The sequence below is a fragment of the Oreochromis aureus genome, linkage group 9, assembly GCF_013358895.1.
Source record: "Oreochromis aureus strain Israel breed Guangdong linkage group 9, ZZ_aureus, whole genome shotgun sequence".
Lineage (NCBI taxonomy): Eukaryota > Metazoa > Chordata > Actinopteri > Cichliformes > Cichlidae > Oreochromis > Oreochromis aureus.
In genome coordinates this window covers 27,553,917-27,578,693 of record NC_052950.1, presented here as the reverse complement: position 1 = coordinate 27,578,693, position 24,777 = coordinate 27,553,917, and positions in this window count along the sequence as shown.

The following is a 24,777-nucleotide window of genomic DNA, read 5'->3' as shown; positions in this document are numbered from 1 at the left end:
ATGTATAATTCAGTAGGTGGTGAACATCAGCTGGGCTGAAAGCAGGCACTAATGAGATGTGGGCAAACTGCATCAGAGGTAACTGCCCTCCTCTGTCTCTCTTTGTCCCTCTTTCTATCTTGCTCTGTCTTTTTCTCCATCTTTAATGTGTGCCTCTCTCTCGCTCAGTTTTTTGGCTGTATCAACCACCCCACAAACACCCGTAAACACAAATTTGCTGTAGGCCGTGTGTGCAGAACAGAGTGGGATGCTGAACACATGGCATAGCACAACAAAGATAGACAGTTTCATCAGAAACAGAGCCAAGTGTAGTGCAGCACACACTTTTTTTTTCATAAAGCCTCGTGTTCTTTGCCACTTCCCAAGTTGTTGCAATATTACCCGATTAACCATCTGAAAAGTACACCCCGTATGATTGCGCAAACACTGTGTTTTTAGTTCAGCACATATAACTAGAGATTTTTCTGCGAGTCTTTGTTTGCTTTTCACACCGCTGACAGAACCTTGGTTGAATGGTTTCTGTGTCCTAATGGATTTTTTTTGTGTAATGCGAGTGGCTCCATCACAAACCCAGCAAACATGCAAGTTTCAAGTTTTGCACTTTTGCCAAACAGACGTAAATCACGAATCAGAAAGAATGAAGCAAAAATAAAGAGCTCTGTCACCTACCCCTGCACAACACGTGTTGACATGCTGATTTACTATCAGATTAGTCGCTGAAAATGATGACAGTGACTGTGAGTTATGGTTTGTTTGAGTGATATGAAAGCACTCTGGAAGGTGCCTCTATACAAGGGGTGTCAAACTCATTTTGGCTCATGGGTTATAAAGAGCCCAATTTGATCTCAAGTAGATGAGACCATAAAACACTGCAAAACAACAAAAAAAAATATTATTTAGTCTTTTATTGACCAAAAAGCAAATATTCACACCTACTGAACCATCCATTTGCACATTATTGATGAAAAATAAATGCAGTTTCAATGGTATATCGCAGTTTTTCAATATACAGTAAGTGCAGTCTTATTGCTCAATCACACAAGAGTAAAAATAGGATCCTCCATGTGACTTGTAGAACTTGGCAGTTGCTCTGTGATTGCACAGAATTTTTAGCAACTGCAAGAAGTTGTAGTGACTTAGGCTACGTTCACACTGCAGGTCTTAATGCTCAATTCCGATTTTTTGATCAAATCCGATTTTTTTGTCTGCTTGTTCACACTACAAATAAAATGTGACAGCAAACGCGCTCTAGTGTGAACGCGCAAAAGAAGATGTCACACACAACTCGCTCTGTTTAGACACAGAGCAACAGTATTGTTTGACTGATGGCCCTTAATATAAAGACTTCAGACTTTACGTTTCCCATTTTTTGCTTTAAGTTATTTTGTTATTTACATAATAATGTAAATAACCTAATAATTATCCTTATTGATGTTTTAGAGGAGCGGTGCTTCAAAGGATAGTTGCAGATTTCTGTCACAATCTGCAGATTATACAGTACAAATAAAATGTTCACGTTGTCTTCCCAACAGTTTCACTGACATCTACACTGGATGGCCAGGAAGCGTTCGCGATGTCTTCTCGGGCGCTTCTCCGGCGCTGATAATTGGCGTCTGTCTTGTGTCAGTGACGTAAAAGACGGATTTAATGCGACATGACCGTTCAAACAGCAGTCGCTTTCTAAAACATCAGATATGTATCGGATTCAGTACCACATACGAAAGTGACCCAGATCGGATTTGAAAATATCGGATTTGTGCCGTTCACACTGTCATATGGGTCGCATAGGGTCAAAAAAACTGGATTTGATGCGCTTTCGCCTGCAGTGTGAACGTAGCCTAACTGGTCACTGAGCATGCAACACCCTCCTCAACCTCGGGGTGACCACTGCACAGGTCGACTGGTGGGAGGCAGCCTGTCTCCAAACAATTGTGGTCTGATTCAGACTGACTGCAATCTTTCTCAGACAAAATAATGCTATTTAATTTATAAACAGACAGGAATGTTGCAATCAATCGAAGTCAGCCTGCACTGATCAGTCCAACTATTGGGGTTGTCACCTTGTGGTTGGTCCTGGAAATTCTCAACCTAATGGGGAAATACCTGAGACTCCCCATTAGAACAAAAGAAACCTTTCAGCAGTCCAGTTGCCTTCAGCAAATGCTTATTAAGACTACCATGGTCTGGATGACTGATGACACACACAGTTTCAGTAAATGTACTACTACTGCAAAGAGGAGATATTGTCGTAAATCAAAGAATCACGTCAGCATGGTCGCTTTAGTGTGGTGTGGCAAACCATCGCCATGGGTAATGTGTTTGTGAGTAAGTAGGCTGTAAAACTGATGATGATGATTCAGGCCTTTTTAATGAGTTCCAGCACAGTCATTTCTGGTGCAAATAAAATGGGAAAAACCCCAAAGTTATACCCTTTTCTTCTGCAAAGCCCTCCGACAGACTGGATTGGTCCCATTTGCAAGTCATATGCTCGACACCTTTACTTCAGACGCCAGTTAGTAGATTTGGTGAATGTATTCTACAATACAGTTACTGCTGGTTAAATGGATTCTGCATCTCGAGAAGTTTTAGTGCTGATATTTCCTGCTAGATTTTTCAGCTAAATGTGTTCACATTCTTACATCAGTGTGGGACAAATATCTGAAACTCAAAGAGCTGCTACTCTTTTCTTTAAAGATTTGTATCAGGATATAAAAAGCTTCCTGCAGTATTTGCTCTCTTTCATTCGTAAGACCATCAGTTAGGTTAGTCACTATTTTGGACAATAAGGCTTTGTGGCACTTGGGGCTCCATTTAACGCTAATGTGATGGATGGGGTTGAGGTCAGGGTTTTGTGCAGTTGACTCAAGCTCCTTGACACAAAACCAGGAGAAACATGTCTTAAAAGAGGTCCTTTTCTAACACTGCAGGGCCACATTAGTGTCTAAAAGGTTGATTTGTATTGGAGCATTGTTATGTCCTATACTCTTTCATTATGCTTCATTTTACATTGGCTTTAAAGCACTTTGAGTTTATGTGTAATTGTATAGCCTTCATTAGGCTTAACTAAGGCCAAATTCAAAAGTACAAAGTGTTTCCAAGCTAGCTCGAAATCTAATAAAGAAAACAAAGCAATAAAAATACTGCTTCAAGACATCCTTGAAATGTATCCTAATTTAACCCCAATACAGTTTATCTCTGGCGCTAACTCTGAATAAATGACGCTTTTGTTTGTAATGTCATGTTTTGGGCTGCCAGACCAGCCGCTTTCCCTCGATTTGATTTTTCTTGGAATTGATGCAGCTGCAAGTGTCAAATCCAAGCAGCATCTCATCAGAATTGTGTGTGATAGGATGGTGTGTGCACATTTTGCTCAGTAAAAGATCCGCAGTACACATGTCCTGTATTGCAGACCACTGCCAGTAAGTCTCTTTCTCAACAAATCTCCACAGTTGCATTATCATATTCAGGCACAAGATACACAAACGCCTTCTCAACCAAACTGTCACAACAAAGTTTGATTTTGTTATGTCACTATGCAAAGCCTTCTCAGTAACACTTTGTGTATTGTGTTGGTCAGAGAATGCTTATCAAACGTGCCATTTTCAATCCAGTAAAGCCAATGATTTTCTAATCAATTAGACAATATTTCATTCAAACTGGTACAACCATATTTTTGGAAAGTTTACTTTCATTTTGAATGTAATGCCAACATCACATTTCCAGTAAGTTGGGCGAGGGCTGTTTACACTGTTTGAACTGAGCATAAGAACTGCTGTAGTTTTGAAAGAGAAATGTTTTCCCATTCTCGCTCGAAATAACACTACGACTGCAGCTGCAGTTCAAGGCCTCCATTCACGTATTTTTCATTTCCAAATGTTTTCACTGGGTGACAATGCTGAACTGTAGGCTGTTGAACACCTGGGGCCTATACTGCAACACAACTTGAACCAAGGATAGCTTTTCCTTATCTGGCTTCAATTACTCCAACATCGGCAATCAGGTTCCAAGAAAGCAGTAATCAGCTTGATTAATCAACCCATGCTTTCCCAGTCTAGCTATGAGTGGGTAACTGTGAACAGGCCTATTGGGCAGGTAGCCGCGTCACAAAAATGCAAAGAGGTTATGAAACACAGTGGCTGCAGAGTAAAGCCTTTTGAGTGGCTAGAAAAGTGCTCTTTATATGAATAATGAAAAATTGAGATTTTGTAAGTTAATTGACCTTTGAGTATCACTGGCTTATCGTTAAGGCCAGAGCAGTTGTAACTCTAATTACAACGTTTTAATCCATTAGCCTAATGTGTTGCTTAGATGCACTTTTTATGGCACATAAGGCAGTTTTAATAATATTCTGACAGGAGTTTATAAATCAAGGAGTTTGCAAAAGTATTATATTAAGGAATTACAAGTATCTTTTATGCACAGTACCCAGTTTTCAGAGGCTCAAAAGTAATTGGAGAACTGAAAGCAGTTTCATAGTGAGGCGTGTTGCCTTTGTATTTTGTGACAATTTAAGCAGAAAAATGTAAGTGTTGAACTAGCATTTGATATTTATGTATAAAAATGGCACATCTTTAAGATTTCAGTGTTGTGGTAGTGCATAGAGGGTAAAACTATGAAAAAAAGTAATTGTCCAAATACTTCAACATGACTCTAACTTTGTGTGAAATGTGAAATGGCTTTAAAATGTCTTCAAACCAGCAGGAATCGATATGTCTCTTTGATGTTTTTAAGGGAAAGAAAAATATTTTAAACATTCTCTAACAACTAGGAACCTTTTTAAGACCTGCTCACCAAAGGACAAGAGATCTTCTAGGCTGTTTTTAAGAGAAACGATTGGTTTCCTAGCAACATTCAAACTTTCACAGTAATTTCCCTTGCTGTTGTGCTCTTGTTGCTTCTTTTAACTGACAAATACTGCAAACATCAGCCCTGTACTATTGGCCCAAAACATAAAGTCTATTCTTGTTTAGATGGCTGTAACCCACCATTTCGCTTGCATTAGTCAGTCTTGTCTATCCCATATGTTACCAGTGATGCATGGCTTATTTTTGCCAGCCATCCTTTGTTGGCTTTCACAGATTGCATGCTTGTTTTGACAAAAGTTGAAGAGACCTGAGAAGCTTTTAAAGCTGTTATCAACTTCTCATCCTTGTTGCTCTTGCCAGGGAGAGTTGTAGTCGTGAAACAAAATTGCCTCTGCACAGAAATAGAAAACACAGGAATTTAGCAAGCTGTTGTCGTCTGCTTAGTGAGAAAAGTTCAGCTACGGCCAACTCTTCTCAGCCAACAAGCTTGTTGACTGTCCACATGTCAGCCAGAGGTCTCCGGTCTCTCAGCTCTATAGAACATGTTGACTTGTTGTTCGCTGCACTTTCAGAACAGAGTCACAGGGAGGGTACAAAGAAAAAAGCTCTTCAGGATTTGGAAAAGTGAAAAATTTAATTATTACTAACAACATAATTTATTTTTTTTTTTAGAGTTAATAAAAGAATGTGACACACTGTGAGGACATTACAGGTTGATATATGAATTGCTTTCTTCCTGCAGGGAGTTTTTTCCCTTTTACATCAAGCTGGTGAACGCTGTTCCTGACGATCTGTAAAAATAGCTCCTGGAAAAAAAAATGTGTAGCATGTTGTCCATGCGCTGCAGGGAAACATATAAACAATTAACTTTAGTAACCGTTGCAGAAATCATTACCTTAAGGGACCATATGGGTCTGCATGGCAGAGGCAGCTGTAGAGCTTAACTAAGTACATTTACTCAAGTCACTGTACTCAGATAAATATTTAAGTACCTCTGCTTTGCTCAACTATTTCCACATTCAGCAACTTTAGGATCTCACTCCTGCAGTTAACACTGCAGCTTCATGCAACTTCCAATCTCATGGGAGAACCATAATGGAGTCACTTTATCTGCAAATGAAGACAGCATAAGGAACAATTTTCTTGTTAAATAGAAAATCGCTTTTATAAATAACCTTTAACTGTACCAGAAAAAAAACAATTTGTATAGTTAATCAGATTTTACAGCAAAAGATTTGACATCTGTCTCCAACTCAAATGTTAAAAAACACACAGTTAGTTGAAACTAAATAGCACACCCAGTGTAAGTGGTGATGTGTTGCAGAGGACCTTAACCCAAGTTGCGATACAATATGCTGCAAAATCCACAAACCTTTTATTTCTCTAATGAGAAAAACTGGCTGCACAAAAAGTGCCCCGCAAACAACTGTACAAGCAGATGTATCTACTGGCACACAGCCTTCACATTTGCCTTGCATGAATATGCAGCATTCTTTAGGATGTCACTGCCATCAGTGACCTTTAAAAATGAACACATGGCCATTTTTTATTTGATAGCTTTAATTGCAACAAAAGAACACAAACACGTGCATTTACTGCTCCAGAGGACTCCACGCATGCTGCACGGCAGCACAGGACAGCAACAAAAGGCTTTTATTTCAGTACTGCAATTAAGAACAAGCATAACCGTAGTTTGACACTGCAGCAGCCTATTTTTCAGCAAAGCAACATTTAATGATGGTATTTTTAAGAATTTGACTTCATAGAGCATTACGCAGTGTTAAGGATAAGTTGTCTCCATTAAAGCAATGATTTTTTTGCAAAATGAATTGCAAAAATAAATAAAACAGAAAAGGAGAAATATGACGCCAAACATTTGTTTCCAGTGTTGGATATTAAAAAGCATTTAAAATGCAATAATGCCTGAAATATTTAGATTTCAAAGCTCTAGTATCTCAAACAGACACAGTGATGAAAATTCAGCTGTCATGTAGAGACCGCCCTTCCAGCAAACTTAAAAATTTTTTTTTTACAAAGAAATGAAAAAGCGTCTGTAGTGTCAGCTGTGCGAAACAGCACTCAGCTGAAAAATGTTGAATTATTGTGAAAGGTTTTGTGATTTTTACATTTTGCTCTTGCAAATTTTTAATAGGCGCAGCCCTGTGTGGCTGTGCTGACACCCGAAAGGATAAAGAAATAGAAACTTATTCTCCGTGTTGCTCTTTGTGACTTTTAAAAGTCAGTATCAGAAACTGTCCTCAACCTGAAAGGTCACAGATTTTCATCATTCCAACAGACAATATGCTCAGCAAACAGCCTTGTATCCTTCAAAGTGTCCTTGAATAAGCCTCCGAACCCCTGCCTGCTCACTCACTGCGAGCCACTCTGAATATGAACATCAGCTAAATGCCTCAAATGCAAATGCATGCTATTTTTCACTCAAATCAGATACAGCAGAAATGATGAAATTGTACCTCGTGGTAGTAATATTTTAGAGCCTATTATTTCTGTGTTTGGAACCTGAACAGATTCATTTTATTTTCCTGCTCTGAAATGCTCGAATTTCCATGAAAACAGCATTTAGTAAATTAGCGAATGATCTTAATTATCTATTCCAATTAAATAAATCTTGTTTTTTATTTTTTTTTTACACTCAGATGTTTTACAATTAGAGCGCTCTGTAAGCGATCTAATTGCACTGTGTTTTTATTTGAAATCAATCAGATATATCACAAATTTAGACTGCCTCATTGAATGGGTTAGCTTATCAGTGGACTGCCTGCTCAGTTTATTGCAGCGCATTCCCTCACCATCCATCACATTTTAGCACCACTGATTATCCTGGCTGAAGATAATTACACAGCGTGTGGCTGCACTGCAAAGAGGAACGCTAACGGTTATCGGCCACCTCGACAACAACTCTGGGAGGAGAGGGTGAAACAAGTGTCTGGCTCTGACCTCAGCATTACTACTGGGTCCGCATTGGTGATTTTGCCACAGAGTTGGTGCAAATGAGTTTCTAAATTTATATTCAACCGAGCCACTCATAACTAGGAAAGCTTTGCACATTGTTTTCTTTTGGATAGTTCTGCAGTATTTCTTTTTTTCTAAAATCTGAACTGGGTTTATCGTCATTAAGTCCTGCTTGCTGCTTAAGGCTACTCAAATCAAAAAAACCTGGCTGGTTGTGAATGTGCAGTTTGTTGACCATTGAGCAACTGCTCACAGGCTCCAGAGCATTTGTTCACCTTGGCTATGACCTTACAAATTAGAGCAATTTATCTTAAACTTCAGGTCTGTCAGAAATTAACTTCAAACAACACACAGCTGCCATTTCATGCCAAGCAGCATTACAAGAATCATTTTATGATAGCATATGACGCTATTTACAAAAACATTGGCTTGATTATTAAATAAAACAAGTGCAATCATTTGCAAATAATTGAAACCCAATATTTTTGGGGGAAATAATTCAAAGAACCATCAGATGTTGAAAATGAGAAATGTTATTGGCCAATTTAAAGCTGATACTACAATGTCAGTGTTTGAGAACTGAGGGGACTGACTGGTGTAACAAAAAACTGTATGTGTACATATATATATATATATATATATATATGGTGAGAGGCTGGTGGAAGCTATATAAGAAAACATTAGAAGCATCAAGTTAATATTTCGGCCTCCAATTCTCTCTCCTCCAGCGCTTGCAATTCAAAATGCTGCAGCAAGCCTCTTAACTGGCACCAGAAGGCATGATCACATCACCCCTGTCCTAGCCAATCTACACTGGCTCCTCGTCAAATACGGTATCGTTTTTAAAATCCTTTTGTATACTTATACAATTTTAATAACTTGGCTACGAGTTACCTAACCAACCTCATCGACATGTATAGCCCAAGAGAGCACTTAGATCCTCTAACCAGCTGCTCTTAGTGCAACCAAGGCCCCGACGAAAGAATAGAGGGGACCGAGCTTTTGCAATTGCTGCACCCAAACTCTGGAAGAATCCATACAATCGTTTAAATCGCGCTTAAAAACTCACTTGTTTAATATAACCTTTGAAGCAAATTAGTTCAGACTTCCACCCGGTCTGCATTTGTGCTACATAACTGTTAAAGTTACTTTAACTATAACTGTTTTTTGTTGTCTTTTGTTGTAACCGTACTTGTGTGAAGCACTTTGATGGATACTGGTCCTTTTTAAATGTGCTATAGAAATAAACATTGATTGATTAATGCTGATGGTTTCATTTCTGTTTAACTATTAGAATACACAAACGCAACAGGTTTCATCATATGCATTTATAAGCAAATATGCTACCTATTGTCTCTTTAAATAAGTGAACTACCACCACAAGATGGGAGTGACCCCTTGGCATTTTTACTTTTCAATCAACTTTGTTAAATGTCCTTTCTATACAAACTCTGGTAACTTAATGATTTGCACTTCATTGTATTCTGTTTTGGTTAGTCCTTAAATTCTACAGTTTCCAAACTGTCTGAGAAACCTTCATTTAATTAACCTTTACCTGGCATCATAACTGCGAGGATCTACTCTAACAAACTGTGACTACATACAAAAACCCCTCTCCTTCACCTTTACACATTAACTAAGTTACAGTAGCACTTCATTTTCTTTTCAGGTTCAGCTGAAAAGAAATAGGGAAGGTGGCTCACTGTGAGTCTGTCCTTTGTGTTTGGCTGTGTGAGGCTATATCTGTGTGTAATTATCGCCTCTGTCGCAGTGGCGGTGGTCTTGTCTCATTACCATCGTCGTTGGGTGTCCACGCTTTCACTGAACAGCATGATGTCTCCTGCCTTCCAGCCCCTTGAGTTAAGGACACGGACCCAGAGGTGTCCAGTTGTCTCTTGTACACCCCCTCCTAAGCTCCTGCCACAACTGTACCCGAGAACCTGCTGCTATCTTGCTGCTAAATCGCAGCCCCTACCTGCAAATAAGGCCCTATTTTACCTTGGATACAGAGAGTGATGCATTCACTTGGCCAGCCCTATTATTCCCATTGCCTATAATTCTCCCTCTCTCACTGTGCATTGTTTTCTCTGCCTCTCCCTCTCTCCTTTTGCCTTTTACTTGTTTTTTTTTGACTTGGTAAAGGGGAGTCGTTACCTCTAGTACATGACAATAAGACCAGTCTGAGGGAGATATTTTTTTTTTTAGAGTAGACTGGCTCTGGAAGACGTGTCTACCGCAGCTTAGGTTGCACGGTGCGACAGTTGAATCAGAGCTGTTTGGGAAGATGTGCTTTGAACTACTGATGCTGCATCAGGGATCTGGAACTGTGCCCTTGGGTGTGTTTCAAAGAACCCTTTCTCACCTCCAGATCACATCTGGCACCTCCAGCCAGAGCTATGGAGGTGCCTGCACTTGCTCAGTGGTAATTGCTAATGGTAATTACCAACCTTTTCTGTGAACCAGGAGGCTTATATAAATAAATGACTGGTGAGCTGGGCATGGCAGTTTTGCAGCAGCACCCTCATATGGCTAACGCTGTCCTTCACCTTAATTCCACCATTGGGACCTTGACTGGATCTCAGGTTCTCTGGCTCACGGGCCACACCTATTATTTTCAACTGCTGAGGCTATTAACCAGTGCACTCATGTGCTGCATGGTGGCGGTATTTAATTTTTTTTTTAAAAATTTGGGGTCAGTAAGCCTTAGTTCTCCAGTCAGTTCCCCGTCATTTACTCCAAAGCCTCATGTGCGCGAATATCTCCTGACCCTTTTGCAACTCTTTTAGAAGCCATGCCTCTCAAGTCGATTCTTTGAGCTTCGATGCTACACTCCCACCACCGATAGTCCATCTGCTGAGACTGAAGAGTCCTCGCTGCATGACTAGCTTCCCCCCCTTCGGCACTCTCACCAAGGCCACCTGCACTGCACAGACAGAAAATGGCTGTAGTGAGATTTGCCTCCAGCGCAACCCCTCCACATCTAAGTTGGAGGCAAGTTGACTTCTTAAAACTGGAGGGATTCTGCGTTGCCTCCCACTGTGGAGAGAGTTGATGTGAGAGCACTAGAGAAAGAGACAGAGGGAGAGGGGATGGAAGGTGGGTGAAAACTGTATGCGATAGAAAGTGAACTGAAGTCTTTCCTAATTAGGCACTGGGCCTTCACTCAGCACATTTATAGTCTAATAAAGCATGGAGGGTATGTGGTGCACTGTGATTAAACAGACGTTTGCTTTAATACATGGTGGCTGGAGCAGTACGTGGGGGCTGGTTCTGGATATGTGCCACAGACATGAACAGCCCCTGCTCATCTTCTGGACTAATTATCCCAATGTTCTCGTCTTCATGATTTTAGCGCTCGACAGACAGCAGGATGAGGCCCGAACAAGCCAAGGCAGCCACAGAAATTGTCAAAATCATTTAATCCATCTCCCGAGCATGCTAATGTAATTGCTTTTTGATTAATGGCGACGGTGGAAAAAAAAAGGAGCGTGCTGTTGTTGTTGTCAGATTATAGTTCAATGAGATGTCTTAGAGTGATTGGTTGTAAACATATCCCTTCATTTCAGATTTTAATGAAAGACCGCACTTGGAATCTTCATGAAATGTCATTTTTAATAATTATAGTTTGAGGTTCATCAAAATGTTGTAGCAAGGCTTTTGAACCTGCCTTTTCCCTCCAACAGAAACACTCAAAAGTTCTCTTTTCCTTTATGGCTGTTCATAAATTCACTTTATTTTAAAATGTATTATTCATTATTATTGCCATTTCCAAGCTACAGCTCCTCTTTGGGGCTAACTATTAATGGTAGATGATTGGTGGTAGCTGGTCTCTGGAAACCATCACATGTTGCACAGGTAGAACTTTCTATAGCAAGATGTAATCATAACATTGAACTTATTCTTTACATAGGTGATGTATAATTCTGCATGCATGGATTTATTGCATTTTCTTATTCCACACTGCACTGATGTCTTCGTGTATTGGGAAAGTAATGCGTTATTCATGATCCAAAAAATAATTACATAAAAAGAGGTAAAGGATTTAGAGCCCTGAAAAAGAAATGGTACCACAGAAAGAACAACACCACCATCAAATCAATGATATGTGATTTAGCTGCTTTGGTTTCAGGGTCCTGATTCTGATGCTGACTCACTACCATACTGTAGTGGCTCAGTGGGACATTTCAATAAACTGAGCCATTTTGTGCCATTAGTAACACCTGTGCTTTTCTTGCTATAGTAAGTCATACTGTTCGTTGAGCAAAAGGCCCATTATTTTGCTGATTTTAACCCTTTTTGTGCACATACAAGCAAAGTGTTTTCTAAACTGTGCTGCTCTGTTGTTTTTTTTGTTTTTTCGGGGTTTTTTTTCCAAGCAGATAATGGTTTTGAGTTTGAATACAATGCAGCAGCCTATGAGTTTACATATATTTTCACATGTTTATAAAAACTTGATTTTATGACTTTGTTTTTGAGCAGATCCACATGACCTATATTAAATTACATCTGTATGTTTTGTGTAATATAAAGTCAAGTCCACTGAGTACATGTTAGATGAGATAGAGGCCATGATGTGTCAACCCTTTAAAGCCAAACGTATTGTATTTAATACATGTGTTGTTGTGAGTTTTTGAGACTTTTACATTATCAGCGTGACTTTTTTTTACCTTCAAAATATAGAAATTGCATGACACATTTTTAATGACTAAATTGCAAAAATATGGTGCAGCAAATGTGATAATAATTAAAACTCATATATGCAGATTAAATTTTCTATATTTTTATATACATTTTGTCTAAAGGTTCAACAAACACGCCATTATCAAAAAATTAAAGATTTCTGGCAGTTACTTCATGCTTCAGGTTTTAAAGGGTTACATTTTTCCTTTCCCCTTTGGTCCTAAAAATACAGTTTAAAAACTACTGTTCTGAAATATGAATATGAATCAATGTGTTTCTGAGGCAAATTTGTTTCTCTTTGGAACTAATGGAGTGGAAAGAAATCCCATATTTGTATTTTTGGTCTCTTTTTTTATCAGTTTGATTCTGTTTTCTTGATAAAACAATATCTAAAACTAGTTCCAGGGGACAGAAAACCAAAAGCAGTCAGATGATCACACAGGTTTCCAAAGTTTTGCAAATTTTCATGAGAAATAAAAACAATGATCAGCATGCGTCATCATTTACAGATAAACTACTCAATTCAGCGTCGATTCATCCTCATCTTTTTAGTTCAGGGACAAATATTTTTATGACGGCATGGTAGAAGGACTTTTACAGATGTAGTTCGGCACATTTCTGGAGCTATGTATTTTAATTATTGGTCTTTTTTTCTGTTTTTCAGTACATTAATAAAAGAACATCGTTCGTCACTGATTTCTAAACCATATCTGTCTTGTTTACATCCAATCTGACTGTCTGACTGCTTGCATTTTACTGTAATGAGAATTAATGACCCAAACTATCAATTGCTATCCTTTATGCTTGCCTTCAGGCACAGCAGTTGCTATTAATTCCCGATGTAAGTGAAACTACAGTGGAAAGACGCAGAACTTTCTCACCACTCTGGCAGAATCCCAGTTCTTAAGACTGAACTGTTTTATGAACACTTTTTGTGGTGCAATAAAGAGGCACTGCAGTGACCGCAGGTTCTTTTACATTTTAACTCACCGACAGCTGCACTCTTCTGAGGTTTAGAAGTGGAGATGTCGGCAGTATCTGAAAGCATTTATGCAAGCACAAGGAAGAGGGAGAAGCAGGAGGGAGGGACTGCACATGGAGTAACTGTGGCTCTGACAGACAGAGTTGAAGCTAGTCTCCGGTTCTCAAAGGGAGCCTGCCTATCTTTTGTAGAGACAGAGACTGCAGGCTACCACAGTCAGATGCAGAGCTCAACTACTAAAGGAAAGTTAATAGCTTGGCCTCCCTCAGACAAATAGCAGGGCGAAGACGAAAAGAGAGAGAAGGACAGAGAAGAGGAGAGGGACAGGAATGCGATGTGGTAAGGGTCCATTAGCATTCCTCCTCTCAACCTGACACTGACAGCTGACACTGACCCAGTGTCCAAGGTGAGCAGGAGACATGGCACAGGAAGCAGAAACCCCCAAGAGGCAAACCGCCGTGTGTTTTTACGCTGTTCTCTGTTTCCTTTGTGGTTGCAGTTGAGTGGATTCCAAATGTCACAGTTCTATGACACATGTTGATGACTTTGACCCTGTTACACCCCAGACATACCTTCCCTTTGTCACTTAAAGCTGCACAAAGCAAGGAATTATAAATGAAAAGAATACCTTCTCGTCTCAGTTTCAAATCACGAAGGGATAAAGTTGAAAAGGATGTCTCATCTAACACGATTAAATGCTTTACTGACTCACCTAAAATTTGTGTGTCCAGTGTGGTTACCTTTCGCTCAAACTCGAAGAGTCAAACTGTGTTGGAAAAAAGGATCCATCAATTCATTAAGTCTTCTTGTTTTGTTGTAAAATAAAGCAAAATATAACTACCTTTGCCATGCTTATGCTTTAAGCATTCATCTTTATCAACTTTTTTGCGTTTATTCTTTTTTCCACACCCTAATTCCCACAAGTATGTAAAACGTAAATTACATTCACACCGTTTTGCAGAGCCTTCAGTTTAATTGCACACATAGTACTCATCAAATGTTGAAAGGGAGAATATTTTAAATTTGAAGCCAGCAGCATATTTTCAAAAAATGGGGACAAGGAGTATGTTTACCACTATTTCATCACATCTTTCCTTCTCGCTCCGTAGACTTTGAGTTGCTAAAGAGTTCGGGGCCTCCTTTGTCCCAGTTTTTGTTTTACTACAGAGACATGCTGTTGTATTACACTGAACTGAATTTAGATAGGTATTTATTTATTTATTTTGCTGAACTAAATGAGCCCTTTTCAGAAATAAAGGCATTGTGTGGAGAGTAGCACATGCTGCTCCAAAATCCATGCATAAAGTTCAGTATTAATGGTGCCTTCACAGAGATTGCACTTAAAGACTTAGGGTAAGGTAAAAATACGCTCTACATACTTAAAGCAAGACACTTTACCCTACCGCCTACTGGTGGCCAGAGGGGCCGATGGCGCGATATGGCAGCCTCGCTTCTGTCAGTCTGCCCCAGGGCAGCTGTGGCTATAACTGTAGCTTGCCCCCACCAGTGTGTGAATGTGAGAGTGAATGAATAATGGCATTGTAAAGCTCTTTGGGTGCCTTGAAAAGCGCTATATAAATCCAATCCATTATTATTATTATTATTAATATGCGCCATGAGTGCTACAAAAACGGAGGACATTGAGGCAAGAATATATCCGCTGCTTGGTCTGTGGCGAAGCAATGAAACACTCTCATGACTCATTTAGTGATGCTATTGACCAGCCAATCAGTGGCATGCAGTCTTATGATGTCACATTTTAGTACCTGCTCGGATAGCTTGGAAGCCCTGCCGAACAGGTACCTGGTACGACGTAGTATGACCTAATGGAAAATCTGGAAACCATGGAAAATCGTGCTGAATCGATCCAAATAGGTACTAATGGAAAAGGGGCTGTAGTGTGATCGCTAGCTGTACCTGACCACAGAACGTCAATGCTTCCTCAATGACAACTGCATCATGAAAAACACCTTTTTAAGTAATTAAAATTGTGAGCTGACTGTGTCACAGCTTCCCCTGTGTGAGGCCATAAAGACATGAAACCCAAGCTCTGCAGAGCAGGCTTGCGTGTGATGCACACTGGGTCATTAAGTGCAATTTAGGGGTGGGGGGATGGGGGGATGAGACGCGGCAAAAAAACAAAAACCTAACTATGTTATTGACTACTCATCTCTCTGTGTTAGCCCTCTGATACATTTACAACTTGTCCAGGGTGTGACCACACCTCTTGCCATATGACAGCTGGGATAGCCTCCAGCACAACCGTGACCCTGTACTGGATATGTGGAAGAAACCAGATGGACGGATGCTGCAGACCTGCTGCCAGCTAATGTAGTCAATTGTAAGTTGTTCCACTAGGTATAAAACACATTTGTAGTCTTTTGCTGTCCTAACGTTCTTCATTACTGATCCTGGTAATAACGTTTTATGACTTGAGATAGTACAAAAGTTCATTGTGACCACATAAAGGTGGACAAATCAGATAAATCTGGGATTTCTGATGTTGTCGATTTGGCATTACGGATTAGACCATGCGTGAGATATAGACAACATGTCTACTTTTACAATTTTTCCAATCAAAATGAGATTCGCTCTAACACATTCAAAAATTTGGCAGCCAATGATAGACATCTGGGCTAGAACAGCAGGCAACCTCTACCTAAACAAAAACATGAAAATAATTATGTTAGTACACAGATTCATATGCTTCCCACTGCAAACATATTGTGATTATCTCGCTCTGTCCCTGTGCAGCTTTCAGATTTGATTTGAATTAGTGACTCCACCAGTCACACAGCGGGGTGAGGGAAAATGGGGACAGTGGGAAAAGCGACAAGTTTTAATTGGCCTTGCAGTGGTGTGCTGAGGTGGCTTCAGCAGACAAGGATTCCCTCTGAGGTCAGGAAGGAAAAAACATACCAAAATGTTGAGGTCACAGGCTCATTCCCTGCAAAAGCAAGTGATTTTTTGTCTTTCCTTTTCCTACTCACAATCCTTGAAAATAGCTGTATGAATCTGAATGTAAATGTCCTTCATTCTGTTTTTAACAGTTGTGATTTCCTTATTTATTGTTTCATAGTGACATTGAAATACGCAGAAAGCCATGAACAGGAACTGATTGAATGTGTTAAATAGTAAACAGTGTTTAATAGTTTGCTGAAGGATTGAACATAGGCAGTCAGAGTTCATATCCTTGAAAAGAAATATTAAAATGTTCACAAATATTTGAAATTAGGAAACAGGATAGAAGCCTGCACTAGCTGCTCTGTGCTCAGTGATTTGGCCTAGATACTACATACTTTTTAGCTGATACAGTGTTTAGTTTAGATTCTTAGTGGGCTAACATTTGCTTATACGCACTGCTACAAAGTGCAGCTGAGACTATGGGATCAAGATTCATCCTCTGGGTGCGATGTGATACTTATCAAATGTCATGTCAATCCTTCTAATAATTGCTGAAAAGTTAAGAATTTCAAACTCAGGGTAGCGCTTATTTAAAAAGTATATAATTATCAAAGTGAGCTTCATTCATCTTCTGGGATCCGTGAATGTCAAAAAGTCCAAAACCCAGCAAAATGTCTGGATATTAGTTTTGCAGTAACGACTTTAAAATGCCAATATAAATACATTTATTGAGTCCATGGTTTTAAATCGGTGATTATTGATGTCCTGCACCTATCAGGTTTCTTTGTCTTGATCTCTCAGAAACAGAAAGACCAATAAAATCCATTGTAGGGGATTCAGTGGTGTCACATCACAAGACTTTCCCCTGGGAGACTGGGGTTTGTGGACCATATGGTGCCATTATTTTTTCTGTTACTTTGACACTTTGTTTCATTTTCACTCACTCAGTGGTTTTGTTACATTGGGAAACAAGACTACTTGGTCGGGTCATGTTACCAAAACCCAACCAGGTGGTTTTATTTTAAATAAACCTTTTTTGTAAAGCTTAGTTTTTATTGTTCTGGGTTTGATAACTATTTCTCCTGCAAACCCCCCCCCCCCAAAAAAAACAGCTTTATATTTTTCCTCCCTTTATTATTAAAAACATTACATTTTGCACTGTGGACCAACTTCGACATTTTGCTAGTGTGGCTAATGCCATATTTGGCAAATATCGGGTTATCAAGTGCTCCAGGAAAGACTTTAAATCAAAAAATGCATATATTAGAATAATGAAGTTGACATTATACATCCACAAAATTCATGGATGACATATACGAAGGTGTAATTTAGGTCACAGAAGAAAATGTCTCAGAATTAGTTGAACAGCACACCTTATTTTCTGCATAAATTGAAAAGCCTGTGGGAAGAAAAGCTTTAGAATACAAGCAGGGGAATGCACAGCTCAAATATTTCCAACTGTGTGGCAAATATGACTGTTTGATGGTATAACGCATTGTTGAAACAACATATAGCCACTTCATGAAATCTTACACAGTAGCAGTGTCAAGGACTCTTGAAAAAAACTGTCTTGACACAGTGTAAGCCAGCATGACTGAAAAGACCCAGCGAGTCCCTACAGAAACTGAAAAGTCAACAGCAGAAAGTTACAGCTTCTCATGTAGTTTGATTGCCAGAAGCTTGATTCATTCTGCTTTATTCATCGGGGAAAAAATGACTAGATTCAGTAAATTGAATTTCACATATTGCCCTGACAGGTTTACATGCTGACCTGCCGCTCAAAACTAAAACCTATTGGCACAAAAAGCTGTCAAAAATATGTTTTTTTTTAAATCATCATCATTTATCATTTCAACACACATCTTAAGAAAGATTCCAATTAACTTCTCTCATCTGTTATACACTCTGCAAAAATATGCATGTGTGTGAGACGATGGATGGGTGGCTGAGGGAGTGTGTCAGTGTATCTGTCCTCGATTTGAGAAAGTTGAACTATCTGACTACTGTGTTGCAAGAAAACGGCTGGCAGATGTTTTGAGGTCGATCACGAGTCTCAGAGAGCACTCCCCTCAGTAATTTTCTAGCACTCTGGAGAAGTCTGCTATGTTGAAATCAAGGTTCTTTCTGCAATTCTGAGCAGCAATCAATCGTGTTTGAGATGCCATATGTGTCAGGGATGCAATTAAGTGTGTATTTTGAGTGGTTTTGTGGTAGCAACAGATGACTTCCAAATGCCTCTTAGTATATTAACATTCTTTAAAGCTTGAGCTCACGTTTTCACTGTTGCGTTTCCTTAATGTCTTTGAAATGCTGAAGGTCAAATGATAATAACACCTTGGTAAACACTGGTGAGTTATTAAATTTTTTTTGATAAGCTTTGAGTTTAGTGGGATTGTGCTGAGGGTTAACAGTGCAAATTACAGCGTGACTCGCATTCGTGATTCAGAATGTCTTTGCCCTTGATCCCGTATGCAAACTTGTTTCAGTTGGAAATGAAAGGTACACCAACCTTGCACGCTGAATGATGTGTAATGGAAAGTAACATTGACCCTGAAGTTTTTCCAGTGCTACTGTTTCCCATAGTAGCAGCACAGAATTAAAATCTGTTCTTGCTAGCATTAATATTTGCTATTATTCTCGACATTTCTTGCACTCTTCCAATAATTGCCAGTCTCACACGTGTACGAGAGTCAAAGAGTGTGAGATCCTGGTATAATAAGGTTATGAAAGAGGAGTACACTGACAGAGGACACTGCAAGATTCCCTGTCTCTCTTGCTCTATTGTAGTCCATATCTCACATTTTATACGAAGACTACAAGACTTGTGTTTTGCTTTCTATTCAGAGAACATTTTGTGTTTTGGGGTAGGGCAGTCCGATTCTATAAAATGCACGGATATCACTGGAATAAAGTGGTTTTGCAATAGTCTGTGCAGAGCTCTTCATTAGAGCACTTAGCTCTGTGTGCATCGTCTTTGAAAAGCTTGTCTCTCATCCCTCCTGATGCATGAAATTTATGTATACAGAACAAGTCCAGCATTGACCCTTACTCCCATGTGCATCGACTACTCTTAATTTCAAAGTACAGGATCGCTGCGCCTGAAAAATTAGCATATTATTCTTCTGCGTCTATGTACAGCACGGAGGATTATTTGATAGAACATGTGCAGTATATGATGTCGTGTCTGCTCACATCAAATCACACATTACTCTTGTACACCCTGCAGCCCATACATTACTATCTTTTATGTGTGTTTTCTCTCTTTTGATCAAATGCTCTTGTCAAAGGACCGGACAGGTGACCCCTGGGCAACATGAGTGGAAAGCGCTTTTGGGCTTGCATGATTTTACCTAGTAAGGTGTTGTCTCTCTCCATTAGCCATGCAACTAATCACAAGTAATTCAAAAGTATTACGGCGAGGTCTGTGCATTTTCAGCCCTAAGAGCTTTTGCGATAGACATGACTATTACCACAGAGAGCATGTTTGTTGTTTCTCCCTCTGATAACCATAAGTTCCAATAAAAATAATATATCACCACTCAAGATATTAGGCATGATCAGGAGTGGGGTGTGGTTTGCGTAGAGAGTGCACATAATGGTGCAGTGCTTGGACGAAAGACGGATGACGGATAAGTCTGAGTTGTGGTTTTAGTATAAAAACAGCAAAAGCAACCTTGCATTATCCAAAGAGGAATAAATAAAAGAATTTACCATTTTTTTTTTGTTTTTATCAATTTAAGAGCGAGCGAGTTTCAGTTTTAAGTTGAGAGCATGCTTCCCCTAATTTATATCTCCAAGCAGGCAGAGGTGTTTTCAATTAATCTACCAAGTTTACTGCTCCATCTGTTTGTTCTCTTCTCTCCTGTTCACCTTCATTTTCGTCACCCCGCATATCCAGTTATACTTGCTTTGTGACTGCTCATCGCACATTTTCTTAAATTTAAATTGACAACACTGAGGCGCTTTTAACACCATCAGATCATGTTATTATTCATGCGGGGAGTGCTGCGTTCAAGTGTTGTGGGAGTCTGTAAACAACAAATCTCATCCCCGAGCTTTGGAGGGTATATTGATAGGAATACTCTCATTTAAAATTACACCATTTGTATTTTTTGCCCTTTTTCAAGACTTTCTGGCCTCAATTTAAAGGCCAACACTGACAGAAATGCTTCTAAAGGTCTGCACACAAATATATTTTGTTAAAAAGAATAAATATTTAACACATTTAGAAAATGCTGCATTTTCTCTTAAGCTGAGAGCTCAACAGGCCAACAACAGCAGTTCCTCTAATCTTCTGCAAATACAGCAAATTTCCTTGACTGGCAGGAGTTTTGTAATTGTTTAGTGACTTCAGCAAAACAGCAATGAAAGCAGTTGTGACTGTTGACTGGAGTTAATCTAAAACTGGCTGTAAACAGGGACCATAATTCACGATAAACTGCAACCCGTCTGGCGTTAAAACGACTCACTCAGGATTAAAACTGCAATCTCTGATGCTGCAAACTTCTACTTTGCCGGCTGAGCTAATGTGACAATGGGACTCATAAAGACAATATAGCTGTGTCCTGAAACAACTTCTGCAGCAAAGACGGAGTGACTGTGGCTGCAAATGACAAGAATGGAGTTTTGATTGTGTATTGACTTCAAATCTAAGTTCTAAATAATGTTTTAACAGTGTATCATTTATAATGTATAACAGGTTAATTCAAATTCACTCTGGGTCTGAAAAATACAACCAACACTAAAGTGGCAGTTCCTTTAATTTCCACTTGAGGCAGACTCCAAAAGTGAGTCAATCCCCTAAGACAGCGGTCCCCAACCCCCGGGCTATGGACCGGTACCGGTCCGTGAGTCATTTGGTACCAGGCCGCAACAGTTAAGGCTCGGGTGTGAAATTTATGGTTTTAAGGGTTTTTATCGTTAACTTTGTTTCCCTGGATCTTTTCCCGTGTGTTATGAATAAATCTTCTTTTTTTGTTACTGGTACTGGTTTTATTTTGTTGTATTTATCCGCGACACCTTCGAGGCTGGTCCATGAAAATATTGTCGGACGTAAACCGGTCCATGGCACAAAAAGGTTGGGGACCGCTGCTCTAAGATGCCCATGTTGAATTTAACTGCATTAAAAACACAGAAACATTTGTTTCTGCTATACTTACTGCTGCTTTGATAGCTGATAACTGATAGGCTTCACCTCCATTAGTTTGACTTACTGAACTTGATTATTTTTGTGCCTTTCACAATTTTTTCATAGATTCATGATCCGTAATAGGGCCTGCTGTAAAGTGTAGATTATCCAACAAGGTTGTGCTTTAGTTCTGATGAGTGAAATTCTGTTTAACACGAACTTTTTGTGTGTTTTAGTCATAATTCTTATGGATGCCAGTTGGTTACAAGGTTTACTAGCATCCATCCATCCATCCATTCGCTTCCGCTTATCCTTTTCAGGGTCGCGGGGGGCGCTGGAGCCTATCCCAGCTGTCATAGGGCGAGAGGCGGGGTACGCCCTGGACAGGTCGCCAGTCTGTCGCAGGGCGAACATACAGGGACAGACAACCATTCGCACTCACATTCACTCGCACATTTACACCTAGTGGCAATTTGGATTATCCAATTAACCTATCCCCACAAGCTGCATGTCTTTGGACGGTGGGAGGAAGCCGGAGTACCCGGAGAGAACCCACGCAAACACGGGGAGAACATGCAAACTCCACACAGAAAGACCCCGGCCTGATGGTGGAATTGAACTCAGGACCTTCTTGCTGTGCGGCAACAGTGCTAACCACCGTGCCACTGCCCAGGTTTACTAGCATTAGCTAATAATTTAGCACTCCATTCCCTCATCCAAATCATAGACTGTAAAAAACAGGAACGTAGCTTCCGATTTGGAAAGTTGGATCCAATATGAAAGTGAAATGCAAATGAGAAAGCCAAAATGGCCAACAGAGTCTATTATATATATCTGGTTAACAATGATTGGTTTACTTAAGCTGGATAGCGCATATGAATAAACATTACTCTAACTGGATGGTAGTAAAGTGTTGGGGAACAGAGTTTAACATACTGTTGTTCAGTAATATTGTAATGAGGATAACAAAGAGTAACCCCTGAAAAGTGAAATGTGACATTAAACACCAACTCAAGTAATGCACCTGAGATAAGCTCATAATGGCTTAGATTTGGAGCTACTAATTCCCCGGGAGGTGTGTTTCCAAAACACGTTGTTCTGAGCCCATTTTATGTCCATTTGCATGTCCAAATTGTTTCATCAGAATGTCAGCCAAAGTGTTGGTTAAGGCAATTAGCAAAACAACAGGAACCTCATGCATTTGCACATCACTGATTAAGTTCTTTGGAATATCAAGCAACTGCAGTTAGTGGAGCGAATTAAATATGAAACAAAGCAGCGTGCACCTTTAGATTGGCTCATGATAGCCTGATGAGGTTTTTAAGTTACAACCTTTTTAACCCAAGGTCACGCACCTTTTAGATTGAACAGATGGCTTCTGCCACAAACACCCTACATGATACTGTCTAATTGGCAGTAACGCATTATTTATTGACCATTTACTGGAATGGTCAATTAGGTTCTTTTGCTGTTTGCGCTGATTTACAAAGCTGGAACTCATAAGCACCTGTCCAATTCCAAGTAATTACAATCACCCATCAAACTATGGTTAAAAAGCATATACACAGTTGAGTTAGAAACTCAGCTAAGCTTTTATTAGCTATAGATCTGCTTTGATGCCTAACAGAACCTAACATGTCTAAATCCATCTTTATAGGCCACATATCACACTAACCAAGCTACAACCAACCTCATGGAAAGATCTTTCGTAACCTGACAGCTCAAGGCAAACTATCATATGGTGTCTCGCTTTCCTTTGACAAGAGCTCTGCCCGGCGAGCTCCGGATATCACACTATAGCAGGTAAGACAGGAGGTTGGAAGATGCAGAGGAGGGGCCCTCAGCGACGCTATCGAAGGCCCTGGCTGCCACCCGGTGTTGTACGCAGCACGATTCCTGGTGCCTTGTCTTAATGAATGCCACAAACTGTCACTATGCTTCTCACGTCCCAGAACCCACTTCACTTTGTTTATTTATTCATTATCTCTTATGTTTCCCTAATAAGGTGGGGCTTGTGCGAGACATGCTGTCTGCAGAGGATCTAAATGTGGGCAATGTCTCGGGCAACAAAAGTGCCAGCATTGAAGGGTAATGGCCCCACCCACAGGCTGGCAGATCTAAAAGGGTGATTAACGAACACCCCAGGGAGAAAGCCAGCAGGGGTTGAATGCCTTTACATTACTTTGTCTCTGTTTCTATTCATCTCTTTTTTTTCCCCAAACAGATTTACTCACTGTCTTGTTTCTGCTCCAGATGTGCATAAAGAAGTACGAGCAAATTGGTCTTTCCTTTGCTCACTTACATTGCTTCACACCGAGTTGCCGAGGTAATCATTTTGCTCGCAAACATGTTGAGATGCTGACAGGCAGAGCAGCTTCTATCAATCTAAATAAGATTCAGTGATGTAGCCCATACATTTTCCCAGCCTGAATGTCCTCCCCTTGAGAGCGAGCGTTCACAAAAGCAGCTAGTCCTCAGATGGTCGGATAAGTCGAGCTCAATCTCCAACGAAACATAGAGGCCTATTTTATCGAGCTATATAAAGGCCAGGTTGATGGGGTTCTAAAAATATGGTGGTCTTAAATTTCTAGACATTCTTGCTCTAATAAAAGGATGCGGCGACTCATTGTTCTACTTTTTTCCTTTTTTTTTCCTGAGATGTGTTCAGCATGCCTGTCCTGAATTCCAATGGGGAGAACATCCTTTCCTTTATCACTTTCCAAAACACTTTCACTCTCCTTAATCTCTTAACCTTCCTTTTATTGCCACGTTTCCACCATAGTCCTCAAATCAACTCCTCCCATTTGTTACATCTTATTCCTTCTATTCTCAGCGAGCGGTGTGATGCATTGCACTTCTTGCATTCCCAATTGCAATCACGATCCGAGTATAATGTATCCCGTTTGTGATTGGAATCATGCTTCGGCCATAACGTTTCTCTGGCAAAATGTTTATGTGTTTAACTCCAGATTGCCGTCTTGATCTGTATACACCAGATGCAGAGAACTATGAAGGATGGGGATGATGATGTATGATAATGGCGATGTCAAGGCTGGCAGAGAATTTCACACCAACAAGGATATTGGGGTTAAAGCCCAGATGGAAGGGGTTAAATGACTGTGAGGAAGCAGCCACCCCCTCCTGCTCATTTTGGAAAATGACAAACAAGCATACCGAAGGCAGTTAAAAAATGAAGGCCCTGCGTGATATCAGCCGTATTTCTTCAGTTAATCTGGTTCTTGTCATTTATACTCTTCATCTTCCCTCAGTTTTTACTCTTTCTGTATATCATCCTCATTCTGTCA